We start from the raw sequence: 14,997 nt of genomic DNA, 5'->3' as shown, positions 1-14,997 counted from the left end.
AGCGACCGCTCCCTCACCGCCCGCCTGCCCGCCCGCCGCGACGCGCATGCGCTGCCGCGCCCGCGCATACGCCGTCGCATCCCCCCCCCCCCCCCCACCGAGCGTGGCGCATGCGCAGAGTGGGGGGCAGGGCGGCTGGCGAGGCAGGGCGGTCGGCGGCGGGCGCTGCCGGAGCCCGCGGGCGGCGGGAAGCGGCGCTCGCCGCGCCCCGCCCGGTTCGGCTCCGGCTCCGTCTCCGTGTCCAGGCGCGGGTCCGGCGGCGGCAGAGCAGCGCCGCGCCGCGCCGGGGGCCGCCGCGGGGCCGGGCCGGCCGCGCGAGGCTGTGCCCCAGTTTGTGTCCAATCAGAGCGTGAGCTGCGTGCACCGAGCAGGGCAGCAATGCGTAAACAAGCCCCGGGAAACTCCTCCGCCCCCCGCTCGCGCCGCTCCCGCGCGCTCCTCGCGCGCCCCTCGCCGCCGCCCCCGCCGCTCCTGCGAGGCGCGCGCTCCCGCCGCCCAACCGCCGCCGCCCCCGCCCGCCCAGCCGGCGCCGCCCGCGCCGCCACACGCGCCCCGCTGCCTCGCGCGCGCCCGCGGGTGCCCGTGGCCTCCCGAGGGGAAGGTAAGGGGCCCGCGGCGGCGGCGGCAGGGCGGCGGCGGCCGGCGGCGGCGGCGGCGGGGGGGATCATGTGTCATAACAAGTTGTTGAACGTGACATTGCCCGCGGGCTGCGCCGCGGCGGCGGGGAAGGCTGGACGTGGGGATGCGCCGCGGCGGCGGGCGGCAGGCAGCCGCCGAGTAACTTTCTCTTTAATTTCCCGTTAATTAGGGAGCCCGCCCGGGCGCGGGCAGGGCGGCGGCGGCACCGGCGGGGGGGGGGCGGCTGCGGCTCGCGGTGCTCGCGGCTGCCCGAGGGGCCGGCGAGCGGCGGCGGCAGCGCCGCCGGGCAGCGAGCGTCGCGTCCGCCCGCGCCGCGAGCCGTTTCCACCCAGGATTTTTCTAGCAAGGCGCCGGGGCGGCTGGTTAGTGCCGAGCAGGTTCCAGCCCAAAGCGTCCGCTCGCGCGGTGCTGATCTCCGGGTGACGCTCCGTGGCAGCTTGGCTCGCTTCCGTGGTGATCAGCTTGGCTTATTATATAAGATGTCACCGGAGGAGGAGAGACAAGTGCTCAGGGTTGCGGAGGGGGCGGGTGCGCCCTGCGCTTCCCTCGCCAGGTGCCGCGGAGGGGGGCGGCCCGGCCCGGCCCGGCCCGGCCCGGCCCGGCCCGGGGCAGGGCTCGGGGCTCCCCCCGGGGCTCTCCCCGCACGTGGGTTTCCCAAGCGTCGCCTGGAAGCAGAAACGCAACCTGTTCAGTTGCCTCTGTGCGTGTTTGATTTCTTCTTTCTCTCGCTTCTGCTTTACAAAATAAAAATAAGCATTTAGGCATTAAAAAAAAAGTTTTAGAAGTTGATTTTTGCTTCGTTTAGGTGCATGTTTAGCATGTTAACATGAGCTGGAGAGGATTGAATGAATCATCACTTCCATGGAATAAAAGCTAGTGAATCATCATCACACATGCACATGTACGTATACAGACACACACACACACACACCCCGGAGAGGGAGACAGGGAGTATACTGATTACTGTTGATATGGAAAGATTAGTGTCAGTTTCTGAAACGCAGTTGGATTCAAGAAGCATGGACTATGCTCAGAAACCCACCAGGTTTCCTGGGGCTAGTTCATGAGCTGTGAAAGTTTTGTAACACTCAGCTGTTGTTTTTGTAGCACAGTGGTTAAATGGCAGCCTTTTTCTTTATGAATTTGCTGCCCTTTATTTTAGCCAAATTCTTAAGAGGGTATTAATGATGAGATTTAAGCAAGCATGTTATTTAGGCTGTATTAATTCAAAGTCAAATTTAACCAGAAAGCTGAAATGGTATCTCCCTATGACTGTACCCTAAAGCCAGAGACAGATCCCAGGTCCTCTTAATCTGGGATTTTTTTGTTAAGCAAAAATATTTACTCTTCTTTAGAATGAAGTAAAAATAAATAAATACATATTTGGAAAACAAGGTAGTTCATTTGTTAAAAGCATTATAGTTGTACCTAGATAGAGGTCTGTTCCTGATCCCCTTGGCAGTTGCTGTTTTAAATGGGATTGGAGTTGGGTCCTATATGTAAATTTTCAACTTTTTCAACTCCTGCTTGATTTCAAAGTGGAATCTTCCCCTTTTTGTTGACATGTCTGTCTGCCCTGCAGAGGCAGTGCTATGAATTTTACATTATTAATTCCTCTTTTTTTTCATGGCATGCTTGCAACTTTCCAGAAATTAAATCACTGTTTACAACAAGAAGGTAGTACTTTACAGATATAAACATTTGATTTTACAATATATCAGTATGTCAAGATCTCTATGCATCTTATTGGTAAACCATTCTGGCCCCTTTGGCATCAGGTATCCTTTACCTAGGAGCCTGTGTGTTATATCTGCAGCCATTCCTCAAACAGGAATGAATCAGTCATGTACAAGATTGCTGTTGGTGTTTGCTACTGTTGGGGAGAGAGGGTATGTTATTGTTTCTGTTTGTTTAAAACTGAGTGCACTGGCACTTCAAAACATTTTTTTAGCATTAATTACAGAACTGGAGCAGCTAAGTGCAAGAGAACAATATTACTTCAGTGCTTGTTTTGAAGCTTTTAACACCTCAGAATCAGAAGATTCTGAAGTTAACCATGTTAAAACTATGCAACTGTGAAGACATATAATATAATAGGGTTTCTCTTAAATTAGGTGTGTTGGGTGGTCAAGTTAACAAATAGGAAATATTATTTTATTTGTGCATTTAAATTAATATTCAAATCACGTTTATCATTTTTTTTAAATTAGTTTTTTTACAAAGAAGATAGAATGTCCTACACATTGTGTGTTTCCGTGTGCCCAGAAATAGACCTCAACTGAAAGCAGTAGAGTAAGCAAGAGTTTAAGTGGACTCATCATTCTGCTCCAGCCTTTCTGCCCCCTGCTCTGTATACACTGTGGTCTTCAAAGTAGAACTGAAAAATTCTAGGTTTCACTTTTAAGCCTGCAGAATGTGCAAAATAAAGAAAGATAAAAGGAATTGATTTAGGGTTGCCTCTGTGTAGCAACCCTAATTTTTAGGACTGATAAACAGATTAAGAAGCACAGTAGAACTTTGGGAGGAGCAATGCAGGTAAACCTAGAATCTTGTCTTTTGTTATGTGGGATACATCAGCCTTGTTTTCAGCATGATAAATTAATGAATACATATATTTTATATGTATAATGAATACAATATATTTAATACTGTGTGTATATATAAATCTAAACTTCTTATTAAAAAGAAGAATGTGATGACATTAATGTTATTTATATTAAATGAATAGTACTTTGCACAGAAAACAGTAGAAGTTTTTACCTGTTTTGCAGATTCTGTGCTATGAAAGACTGATGCCAACAGTACCTTCACATGCCCTTCTTCCAGCTATCTCAACTGGGGATGAATGGTTAAACTTCTAATAGAAAAAGATCAGATGCTTTCCTTTTTACAGTTTCTTCTTTAAAGACCCTTCCTAGACAGGTGCAGCAGTCGCAAGCAAAGTTCTGAACTATTGCTATAGAAAGAGCTTTTCAGCTTATGCTGAAAAAGAGAATCCTTTCTTCAACTTCTATATTGAAAACTTTTCATTAAACACATGGTAGCCTGGGGGTTGTTTGTTCCCCAAATTCTCAGTTAAAATCATTTGTTGCAGTTGTCTGGGAAGAATTTTAATTTCTGTTACTGGTCACACAATATAGTAAGATGTATCACAATGTATCCTGTAGGTCTCTTGGTTCCCTTGTTCCAATTAGAGTTGTATCTAATCGATTCTTGAATATAGATGGATAGTGTCTTTATGCATTTCCTACGCTGAAACTTATTTCCCTGATTATTGTGCTTTTCTCTTTACATTTTTCTGGTACATGTAATATCATGAAAAGTATGAGCTTGACAGACTTTGAGGCTGGAGCTCTTAATCAGGAGAGCAGGTATAGCATGCGCAGCAAACTTTACCATGCTACACAAAACTGCATGTAGCTGTATGCATGTGTGGGAAACATCAGTGTTACTATCTCTTTCTTAATTGTTGTTTATAAAATAAAAATCGCCTGCTCTGCCAAATGTGGGACACTTCTGGAATGAAAGATGTGTAGTGTTACCTGACCACTGTGATCTCAACAGCTGTCACTATCACCTTTTTCATGTGAAACATAAATAAATTTGACCGCTTACCTAAAGCTGAAACCATTTATCCCATTATTAATAGCTGAATCCATCCATGTTTCAACAGATCTCCTAACGTCTAGACAAACTGTTGATTGGCTGCTGTGTTGGCCCTGTATTTCCTGTTACATATATCCCCTAATTTTCTTCCTTTGTCATTGTTTTGTATGTGTGTTTAGGTTTGACTGAAATCAACAAGGTAGCCGGCTAGTTTCCCATAAGTTTAATAATAATCCCATTTTCATAGTAGGCTTAGTTAGGAAAAGGAGACGAGATTTTCATTCTCATTAGTAAAAGTTACTGGAAGGATTTTCCGTTGTGTATTACTGACTGATGCAGCACAAAGAGGGAGCACTGAGCTTCAATATGTTGCTGTCTGTTATGGTTCAGGAACTGCTTGGCCACACTGAGACTCGTCCAGCAGTTAAGTTTGCGATATCTGCTGCCTTAGGAGGGTACCATGTGGGCATTTAGCGCTGCCTGCTGAAGAACCCGGTGTCCACGCTGCAAAAGGGGTGTCCTCACTGGCACCTTGTGCACAGCTGTGATTCTGGCTTTTCCACAAGAGGAAAACTACTTAGAGTTCGCACTATTTCAGCTCAGTGCAAATTCTTATTGAAAAAACCCTTTCTACACACTAAATCACTGATGTAGAGCCTCCAAGAAGTAGTACTGAGACCTAAAAGGTGAAGCTGTTTTTTTTTCTCTCATTCAAAGTTATGATTTACACTATGCAGGTAATTGATGGCAGCTTTATTTTCTGACAAAGGTATATTATTTCTGGCAATTTTCTGGCAATTATCTACTTCCTAAGGAAAATCTATGGCTCTGCGCTTATGGATAGCAGACAGCAATCAACGAGCAGAATCTGATACCAGTAAGGGGAGGGTCATGGTTTGTAATCAGCATAGAATTGCTTGCTTCTGGTTTATTACTCCCATCTTCCCAACTCTACGCTGCACGTTTGTTTAGTTCACCTGTTACAGCTTATTTTTTATATTATGAACTCTTGGGGAACGCTTTGTCATTCATTCTATGTTCATAAAACTTGTAGCACTTCAGTATCCTGGCTGATTTCACTTCAAGTCTCAATTAAAATAGGAAATACTAGCTTCCAGTTTAAATGTTGTTGCTTGAATTTTTTTACCATGTTTCTTTCCTAGTGCTAACAAAAAAACAAAGCAACTTCTTTGATGTTCTAATAGAATGTTCGTCCAAAGACCAACACTATAAGTAAAATATAAAGCTAAACAGACAACAACAGGAATGAAAGGAAATAACAAAGCTGAACTTTCCTTTTGGTGACTCATAAAGCTCTGGTGAGGGAGAGCATGAATGTCATCAAGAAGAAAATTAAACTGTAAGAGAAATAAGACTTCAGTTTTGTTTCAACATAGTTCATCAGGAAGAATCTTACAGGAATTCTCAAATGTGACAGGAAACATTTGTAGTGATGAACTTCTGTAAGGGACAGATTGGTTGTAGTGTATTTACACAATATTTTCATAGTTTCTTCTAGTGCTTCTTAAAAAAAGAAGATTTGAGATTTTCCTGAGTAGATAAAATACCATGTTGGTGCCCCGAATAGAAACTTGTTCAGTAGTGCGCTTGGTGTTATACAATTCTTTTTGTACCTAGAGTGTCCTGTTTCCCTTTGCAAAGATGCGGAGTTAAAGACTGCTAACACTGATTATAGACAAATGCAGTTGTTACAGTTGACTTCTTCCATGAGGAACCAAGTGCTGTGGTTATAACTTGATGACAAGAAGGCAATTTATCTTCATTTTGTAATTACAAGGGTGATTTCACATTGGCACTGTATCAGAGTATAGGAAATATACAGATTTACATCATAGTGTTACTTGGTGCGTTCTTACTTCTTTCTCCCTACAGTGAACTTCACAAATATTAATGTTCATGGATCAGTTTCTTTCGGACTGGTATAGCTATTCTATAGCAGTTTCAGTCAGTACTAATGAATTCCATAGTACCAAAGTAAACAAAAAACTATCCAATTTAGTTTGCAACTGTTGTGAACTAGTAGTTGTGTGATCATATAGATGACTTTATGAGTTTTTATAAGGAAGTCGCATATATTTTCCAGTAGTTGCAACTGGCAGAATATTTTATGGGAATAGACTATCAAAGATTTCTCTTTAAAACTTTGAAATGAAGCACTTTAATGTGTGTTAACATTTACATTTTTTAAGAGTTTCTGCCATCATGTAAGAGGCCAAAGTACTTTAATATATACTTATATTATGGATATATGATAACATGCTTACATTAATTTTATTGTTTTTTTCTGATTATGGAAATTTCATTTTTGTTTTGTCATTTTTTAAATTGAGATGATTCATGTAGATAAGAAATTAAAATTATCCTATTCTAAGACAAGAATATAGGCTGTAATGTATAATCTGCCCCAGCTATTTTGTAGCTTTGACTGAGCAACCTATCCCATGGAAAAGATCCTTTTATGGAACAGTCTCAGTTTACAGTCTTGGCTTTCTCCTAATTATTGCTTTTTTTCATAATTTGAGATTTTATGATACCTAAAGGAAGCACCTGAAGATTAAAATTATTTGACATATAATACAACGTAATATATATGTTACATACAATGTAATACTGATGACATGACATATAGCAAGATACTAATTTCCTGAATCTGAAGCGCTAATATAGAAGAAATAAAAGACAGTGGAGTTCCTTTCAGTAGCAGAAGGCTTCTCACTTTGTTTCCTGGTTCTGGTTCTTCTTTTAATCTACACTGGTAAATATTATCCCCTTATTACTTTAATTTGGATTTGAAAGTCTCTTTATTAGATGATTACAGTGTGTGTTCAAAGCCTCTCAAAGAGAAATTATTGCTTTACTCTGGGGTATAAAATACCTGATCATGTAAATTTCAAATCTTAGATCTAATTTTTCAGATGACTTTTTGCAGTTACATCTATTAAAACATTTGTGTACTAACAAAGCATATTAAGGAGTAATAGAATACAGAATTAAATATTCTGAAGATAGATTTCAGTGCAAGTTAGGTACTGATCAGATCTGACAGATAAATTCTCTCTGCCACCATAAAAGTAGCAGAGATAGGTCTTGAGTCACTGTTACAGAAGAATCACCACTAATTAAAGCAAACGCGATTATATTTATCTCCTGCCTCAGTAAGAAGAATGGAATATGTAAGAAATCAGGCTCTTGATTAATTTCATAATAAAAGCACAGTTCCTTTTTCAGGCTCTTAAATAGCCAGTGTGTGGATTGAAAGAAGTTAAAGATGTTTCTTTCTTTCATGGCTTTATGAAATTGTTATTTACTATTTCGAAGAAGCATCAGTGGTAGCTGCAGAGACAAAGGATGCTTTATGTGATATAAATGATATTTTGACTAAGTACTCTTGGTTGATTCTGGCTGTAGAATTTCCCTGCTTACAAAGTGATTTTGGAGAGCTGCTTAATCAAACCAATATTTTTCATCTTTCCATCTTAACTCTTTTAGTGTGGAGTAGATAAAGTAAATTTTCAAGCCTTCATCCCATATACATACATAACAAAATTTGCGACTGTTTTGTGTTCACAGCAATCACAGAATGCAAACAAATTTGTTTGAAATAATGTACTCAGTGACAGTTGGTGCCTCACGTGGGCAAGTGTTTAAAATCTCCTGTTGAGGTATAAACTTTCGTATGTCCACTGCCGAAAATTTGGGCCATAATGTTTATTTGGGATTAGCCTGTGATTCAAAATTTCCATTAACTGCAGAGGAACTTTTCCAATGGGAAATTTTTCCAAGTTTCTTCCTGAGTGAAGCTGGATGAAACCAGCAACAAACTTGTAATAGTGGAGCTTTTCTATAACATCCAGCTCCTCAAAGGAAGGTGTAATAGCTCTTACTAGACCAACTAATACAATGGGGAAAAATGCACAAACTATTTGATGTAGAAGTCTGAGACAACAGCAGCAAACTATGAAGTAAGGTGCAGTTTCATAAGACATCTGCAGTAACTGGTATTGAAAGAGAGAGATGCTGCTCCTACCTCTTTTTCTGAGCCCTGGCACTCATCATATTCCATCATAAATTAATTTTAACTTACCAACTCAGCAAGAAACTAATAAAACAAGTTTTCTGCTTGGATACTGTGTTAAATCAGCTTACAGGAGGATGAGCAAGCTCCAGAGTGGGACTTTCCTTGGAACAACTGGGCTATTAGATCAGTTCAGCTGTTCAGGAAACTGCAGATTTAGGACAGGTTGGGAAAAGTTGTTTTTAGTTTATTATACTTATGGCAATAGATAGACAATTTGAAGGGGAAGTGTGGTTATCACAAAGGGGGTATTAGCAGAGGGAGAAGCAAAGAGGTAGTTCTCTGTCAAGGGCAGACAGAGAAGAGAGAATTGCCACCAGAACGCTGAAGGCTTTAGCTGCGGGTAAGATACAGGGAAAGTATCAACATCCTATAGAGGCTGTATCTCCACTGAATCTGTAATTTTTGGTATTTAGTAAATTTATGAGTCTGAGTTCCCAAGTTTGATTTGATTGATCTGGACTGAGAAGTGAGGGGTGGAATTTTATGATAAAAACTTTCTCCCACTAAATTCATTCTGGTACCTAGAGGTTCTGCTAATATGTGTGTAATTGCATCAACATGGACAAAAGAACTGCATAAATATAGAAACGTACTTTAAGAAAACCTTTCTGTAATATTATGTTAAGGTATCCTCTGGGTTTCCTTTCTTGGAAAGGAAACTGAACTACTGCACTAGAAGCAGTTTTGGGTCCCATGGGCATGAGCTGCTGGGGGAGGTTAGGCGCTCTGTGGCCACTGGGTGCAGGCTGTGCGTCTCACCTCTTTCATGGCAGCGGAGATCCTCTCCACCTCCTGTTTAGCTGTCCTATACCAGGTTTCTCAAGCAGCTCTGTTATATGAAGAACGGATGCAAGGATAAGCCAAATATTGGACTTTGGGATTTACAGTTCCATCTTTGGAGGGTAATATGTGAAAGTATTGAAAAAGTAATATGCTGACTGTAATTTCCTGTATTTTCTGCAATGATCATATCTGATAGCCATGTTATTTTTATTGTATGTTTTAAAAGCAAGTGTCTTTGGCCCTGTGAATCCAAGGTAGAATCCCTAAAAATATAAACCATTTAGAGCTTTAGCCTTAGCTGATAAAAATTCATGTAGATTAAACTTCAGTTGATCTGTGTGACTTTATGCCAGTTTTGAATATACCCATAGATAAAGGAAATCTAACTACTAGTATTAATTGTACTTACCATAATTAAGACTTTATGGCATTTCCCCATATAAGACATTGCCTTCATTGCTTGTAAATTTGCCAGTTTTTAAATGTTTCCATGAACAAGATTAGGGAAAAAGTTGTTGTTTTGTCCCATTAAACAAATTTTTGTAACCTTTTTGTTCAGCCAGGACTTCAAATTTGGCTTAACCCCTGCCCTTGTATTGTGAATGTATTTTTTTTTCTGTCCTTGTGAAAAGAACCATGTTTGACTAAAGTATAAGCCTCTGAAAAAAATCTCTATTTATGTATGTTCTCAAAAGAGGCTGGTGAAAGTTTCGCAGGGTCATTCTCCAAAGACAGCACCTGCAGCCAAGTAGTTGAGTAGAACTTGCTGTGTGATTGTTCCTCCTTGAATCCAAAGGTGCACTTTGATACAAATATTAAAAAGGAGGCGCTTACCTCTGCTTTGACTGTTGAGGCGCAGACAACGTGGCTGAGAAAGAAGAGGCAACTGTTCTGCAGTGGAGTGAAAAATGCAAGTGGCTTCCACCTGCAAGTGTAAGGGACTCGAAGGAGTTAGAAAATGACTGGCAGGTTCTAGGCCCCGGGAAATGTGGAGATGGATGTTGAGCGATCTGGATAGGTCCTCTGCTCATGGAAGGGTAGGAGCAGAGATTCCAAACCAGTAGAGAGCATACTTAAGAATCTTTTTACCTTTGCTATCAGCAAACAGCAGAGAGGACAAGGGTCAAAGAATCTCCCTTCCGTTCAGCACTTACTGTTTTGCTGCTGATTCTGTCTAGTCGTTCACATTTGGTGTATTGCTTGGTGGGTGCAGAAGTCAAGCATCTGCCAGCCCACATTGCATGGAGTCATATTGACTCTACAGTAGAATTTCCATATTTTGAGGATGGGAGAGTGTTAGGTATAAAAATCAGAATTAGCTATTTTAAGGCTAAAGTGCTAAAACGTTAGGACACTTCACATTTTAGGCTATTAGGGTGACCATAACTTATCCGTTATAATACTCTTAAATTTTATGTTCTTGAAAGGCTTACTCCTCAGCATTCTCTTATTCACTGCACAGTTGGAAAGTGGAGAATGAATCAGGGATTCATCTGTAGGGTTTGCCTGTAGTGTGTCTCTCTCATTTGTTGTAGCATGTGCTCAGTGACCAAAGCAGAGGATTACAGGAAGACAAAGAATAGTCTTGTGCTGAAGGAAGTCGAATGCCACCTTGGAGGACTAAGTTCTGCCCTTCTTGGATGCTAAAGGACTATTTGATGTGGGACAGATCGTGTTAGCCAGGCCCATTCACTTGTTCACTTGTGAGGCACCTGTAGCCAAGTTTGCTGATGTTTAAGACTCACAAATGCCGATGAAATCATGTGAGACTGAGCTTTGCTGTTACCGTCCTGAATGTCCTGAAAAGCTGTACCTTAAGACTCACATCATGTGTCACTTTTCACAGTTTCAGCCTATAAATTTCTCTATCTTTTGTTTTCATATCTGTAAACTACGGTAGCAGTGTTGCCTTATGGAACAGAGCGTGAAGAAGATTCTATTTGAGGAGCATTGAAATATTGAAATGGAATGGTTGTATGTATGTATGTATGCGTGTGTGTGTGTGTGTGATGCTAAACACTGAGGAATAAAGATTTTTAAAAAGCATAACTTCCTTGCTTTTGCATCAGATGGTTCAATGGAAAATATGGCTGTAGCATTAAAATCAGTGTTACAATTCATGTATGCAAAGGACCAGATTTTTTTTTACCCAACTCTTTTGTAGCCTGTAATTTTTACTGAAATATACTAGTCTCCAAAGGCCTCGTTTAGATATGCGGTTATGCTGAGTTTTGTTTCGTAGCGTTGCATAGATTGCATATGCAGACAAGGGACTATAATATACAAATTGGGTTCAAAAGAGATATTGGTAATAAAGGTATTTTTTTTCATGCAGTAGTTAGTTTTGCTGATTGGGTATACAAAGGTGCTATTTCACTTCTTAAACTAAATATATGTTAGGGCGTATCTGCCTGATTTTAAGTAGCTGTAAGCTCCCTCTGCCTCTGTTCAAAGAAACCCAGAAGATATTTACCTATAGTTAGCACAACTTCAAGATATAGCATATTAGCTGTGGCTCAGTGCCATGGTAACACCAGAATATGGTTTCTAGTCAGCTTGCAACACAGACGTTTCTCACTGCTTGTAGACCAAGCTCTGAACCCTTCTTATCATTAAAACAAACAAAATTAATTAAAGCAAACTTTCTTAAAACAAACAAGATATTATTCAGGAAGCTATTACAGTGATCTGATGGATGAGCTTTGAGCATGCTGTCTGTGGAAGAGCCAGGGAGACAGAGTGTAGGAAAGACAAGTGTAACTGTAGAAAAATAGGGAAAAGTCCACAATACCTAGAAGTAGACAATGCAGAAGCATTTATTCTTTTATACCTCAATAAGCAGGATATTATTGATACTGCTTATTGGAGTGGGTGGGACTTACCTTGTCCACAAAGATATAAGATCATCATTTCTTAAAAAGTGAGAACAGGCTGCTAAATGTTGATTGCTATGCTTTCTTACAAGTAAGAAAAGTGTAAGCATTGCAGAAAATCCTGTACTGATAGATGTCTCAGGAACCTGTGGTGCAGGAGATCTTTGTAGAATAGAGTCAAAACAGATCAGATGACTCTAAGAATGTAAAATGTTGGCATTAGTGGTTGTGACTATTTAGTCAAATACTTGACAGGAGTGTTACATGGAGTGTTTCCAGCATGTTAATTGAGCTGCTAAATTATAGTAACTTTTCTTTTAAATTCAACATTCCTGTTTATCTTGGGGTCTGTACAGGTTTTAAATTGTGATTAAAAAAGCTGATGCTCCATCATTGTGCCTTTTACCACTTTATAGGACTGTGCTCACTTGGAATTCACCAGCTCTGCATGCATCAGCCACTGGACCTGCACCAGATACAGGAGTAAAGTGATTCCATATAACCTATATAGCGGAACAGTGTGTGGGAGTCCAGCTGCTGACTGCATGGCTACTCTTTTGTCACCATGTACCAAAATTAATCAGTCTACTATACCCAGAAGTAGAATATAGAGCAGAAATTTCAAAATTTAGAGGTTCTAGGTGCTACCAATATGGATATAAAACTCTACTACAGAACAGTCGCTTTAGCGCTAGTACTTCTTTGGACAATGTGCATATGCAAGAGGAGATGTTTAGGCTGTTTCCCTTCTCTGGATGAAAGGCAGTAGACGAGATCTGTGTGGGTATACCAGTTAGAAGTGCCTTCACTGTTAGGAGGTCTCAGCAGTAGTGAACTGCATTGTAATGAGTGCTATTTAATTACCTGTACAAGTGACTGCTGGGCTTAATGACTGAGACAGCCTTTCTCCAAGTTGTTGTCCTGTGAGCAAGTATATATCATGCTAAATATTTTCAGTTTGGGGGCTGGAATTGCTCTCTATGTAAACATACTTGAACTATTTTGCCTTTAAGTCTTATTCTTACACTTTTCTCTGGAACACCTCTGTGTCTGAGTTATCAAAGTTTCATATTAAGGATTTCATATTTTCATTGTGTCTTTTTTTTTTCTTTACATGTTCCTGCTTATCTCACAAGGACGAGGAACTGATCAAAGCTCCAAACAGAAGATAAACTTAAAATCAGAAGAAAGTCACATACACTACAAAGAAATTGGGAAACGATTGTGGAATAGAAGCTAGAGTACAAGGTCTGGTATGATATCCTAGATATTTTTCTTGAAATTCAGGTCTCTATCTGCCCTGGAAGACAAACTTCACTTAGAGTAAAGCATGGAAGAGAGTTTCACTGAGTCTATGCTGGCTAAGCAAAGAGTACTTCTTACTAGAAAAACTATGTTCAATTGGGTTTTATTATGTTATATGTGGTATCTACTAACCTTTTTTCATACTTTTACCTAAAACTTACAGTGTCTCATGTATGGTGAACACTGGCCACAGAGACAGGCAACTTTGTAGTACTAGATTTCTTGCCTCTGATATTGCTTCTGAAATATTTTGAGTGTCTTTTCCCCCCACCCCCCACAGTTATCAAAAGAAAAACTGTATGTAAATACTCTCGAGATGCAGACATTCAAAAATTATAATATATTAAAATATATTATGATCTATTCAATATTAGTTTTAAAATAATATTTAACAAGAAATGGATGTTCCGTCTCTGTCTCTACAATTTGAAGTCAAAAGACCGTTCATTTACTTAAGACTGAAGACGCTGAAATTCTCCACTCGTTTTGATAATGCTTTGTCAGTATTCACCTGAAGAATACCTTGGTCCATGTCTGAATCTGTGTTTCTACTGAAGGCACTGGCAAGTATTCCTGCTAATTTAAGGATCCACAATTTGAATACTTACCATGGAAATTGTGAATTTACACCTGTGAATCTGTAGGAAGCAAGAAAAGAGACTGTTCCTTTGAAATCAGATTGTGTTTAAAACGCAAATTTAGAAAACTCGAATTGCTCTTTTTTTCACATCTGTAGCATTAAATTTGCATTTTTCTGACTCATAATTGTTTCCAGAATTTGACTGTGTGAAAGTTCATCAGGCTAAAACCAGGTATACTTGTAATACAAGTTGGTGGGCTAGAATAAGTTGCCTCGTTCTAGGGAAATAGCTTATTATTTTTAGTCTTATTGAGATGGACTTAGTATTTTGGATTCAAAAGCTTTCTCTTTGTAAGTGCAACATAGAAGACTGGAGGATTGCCATGTATGATTTCTATGCATGTGTACTAGTGCTGTTCTATAAAACTCCCATTTAGTGCCCACTGAACTGAAATTCAAGTTATGATCTCACTGTTGCTAAGTACTGACTTCAGCTAGTATAAAATGCTGCAGCTAGAAGTCTGTTAGTTCTATGTGCAGAGCAACCATAAGTAAAAACAGGGAGCAGAGAGGGGAGAGATTCATTACAAAAGTAGTTTTAACAAGATGACACAAAGCCTTGAGTAGGGACCAGGACCATCAGCAGAAATGAAGAGGAGATATAATCTGGCAATATTCTTAAGACGATGTAGTGGTGATTTCTCTACAATAGACATTTTATTCAAATGTTAGACAAGAGTACAGCTGAACTGTGAGTTTGAAACAGAAAAAATAAAGGAAATGGAAGCAAAATAATGCATATAAGGGGTAGACATTTATGTCCTGCCAACTCTTCCCTTGCATGAAACTGTAGGGATAGATATGCAGTGTTTAGGTGTTCATGGGGGAGACAGCAGAGAGAACTTGGGGATAATTTTAAAATCTATCATTGTGTTCCCGTGTAAATAAAATTAAGCACCCTAATGGTAGATGAGTTCAAATAAAAGTCTCATACACTTCCATAGGCATGTTCCAGACCTTTTGAACATCTAAGATAATGAAGTAGATGAATGTAGTAGTAAAGGAGAAATCACTATGTAGAAATTATTTGTTTCTTTTTGTTGAAACTATTT

At 40.3% G+C, this 14,997-nt stretch overlaps 1 protein-coding gene across 3 annotated transcripts in view; it reads left to right on the top strand.

The window, feature by feature from the left end:
* The first annotated feature begins 525 nt into the window (after positions 1-525).
* Positions 526-14,997, top strand: part of PCGF5 (polycomb group ring finger 5) — a 78,049-nt gene continuing 63,577 nt past the window's right edge. The window contains exons 1-3 of one of the 3 annotated variants that reach the window (XM_062579606.1): positions 555-601; positions 1,445-1,540; positions 13,137-13,248. The gene's annotated coding sequence lies outside the window, so the exon portion shown is untranslated. Of the gene's footprint in view, positions 602-1,303; positions 1,340-1,444; positions 1,541-13,136; positions 13,249-14,997 lie in introns of those variants that run through there. The other 2 variants (XM_062579605.1, XM_062579604.1) reach the window with 2 other exon arrangements.

The sequence above is a fragment of the Rhea pennata genome, chromosome 7, assembly GCF_028389875.1.
Source record: "Rhea pennata isolate bPtePen1 chromosome 7, bPtePen1.pri, whole genome shotgun sequence".
Taxonomy (NCBI): domain Eukaryota; kingdom Metazoa; phylum Chordata; class Aves; order Rheiformes; family Rheidae; genus Rhea; species Rhea pennata.
Note: the sequence above shows the minus strand (reverse complement) of the source record. Positions and strands in the feature narration are given on the sequence as shown.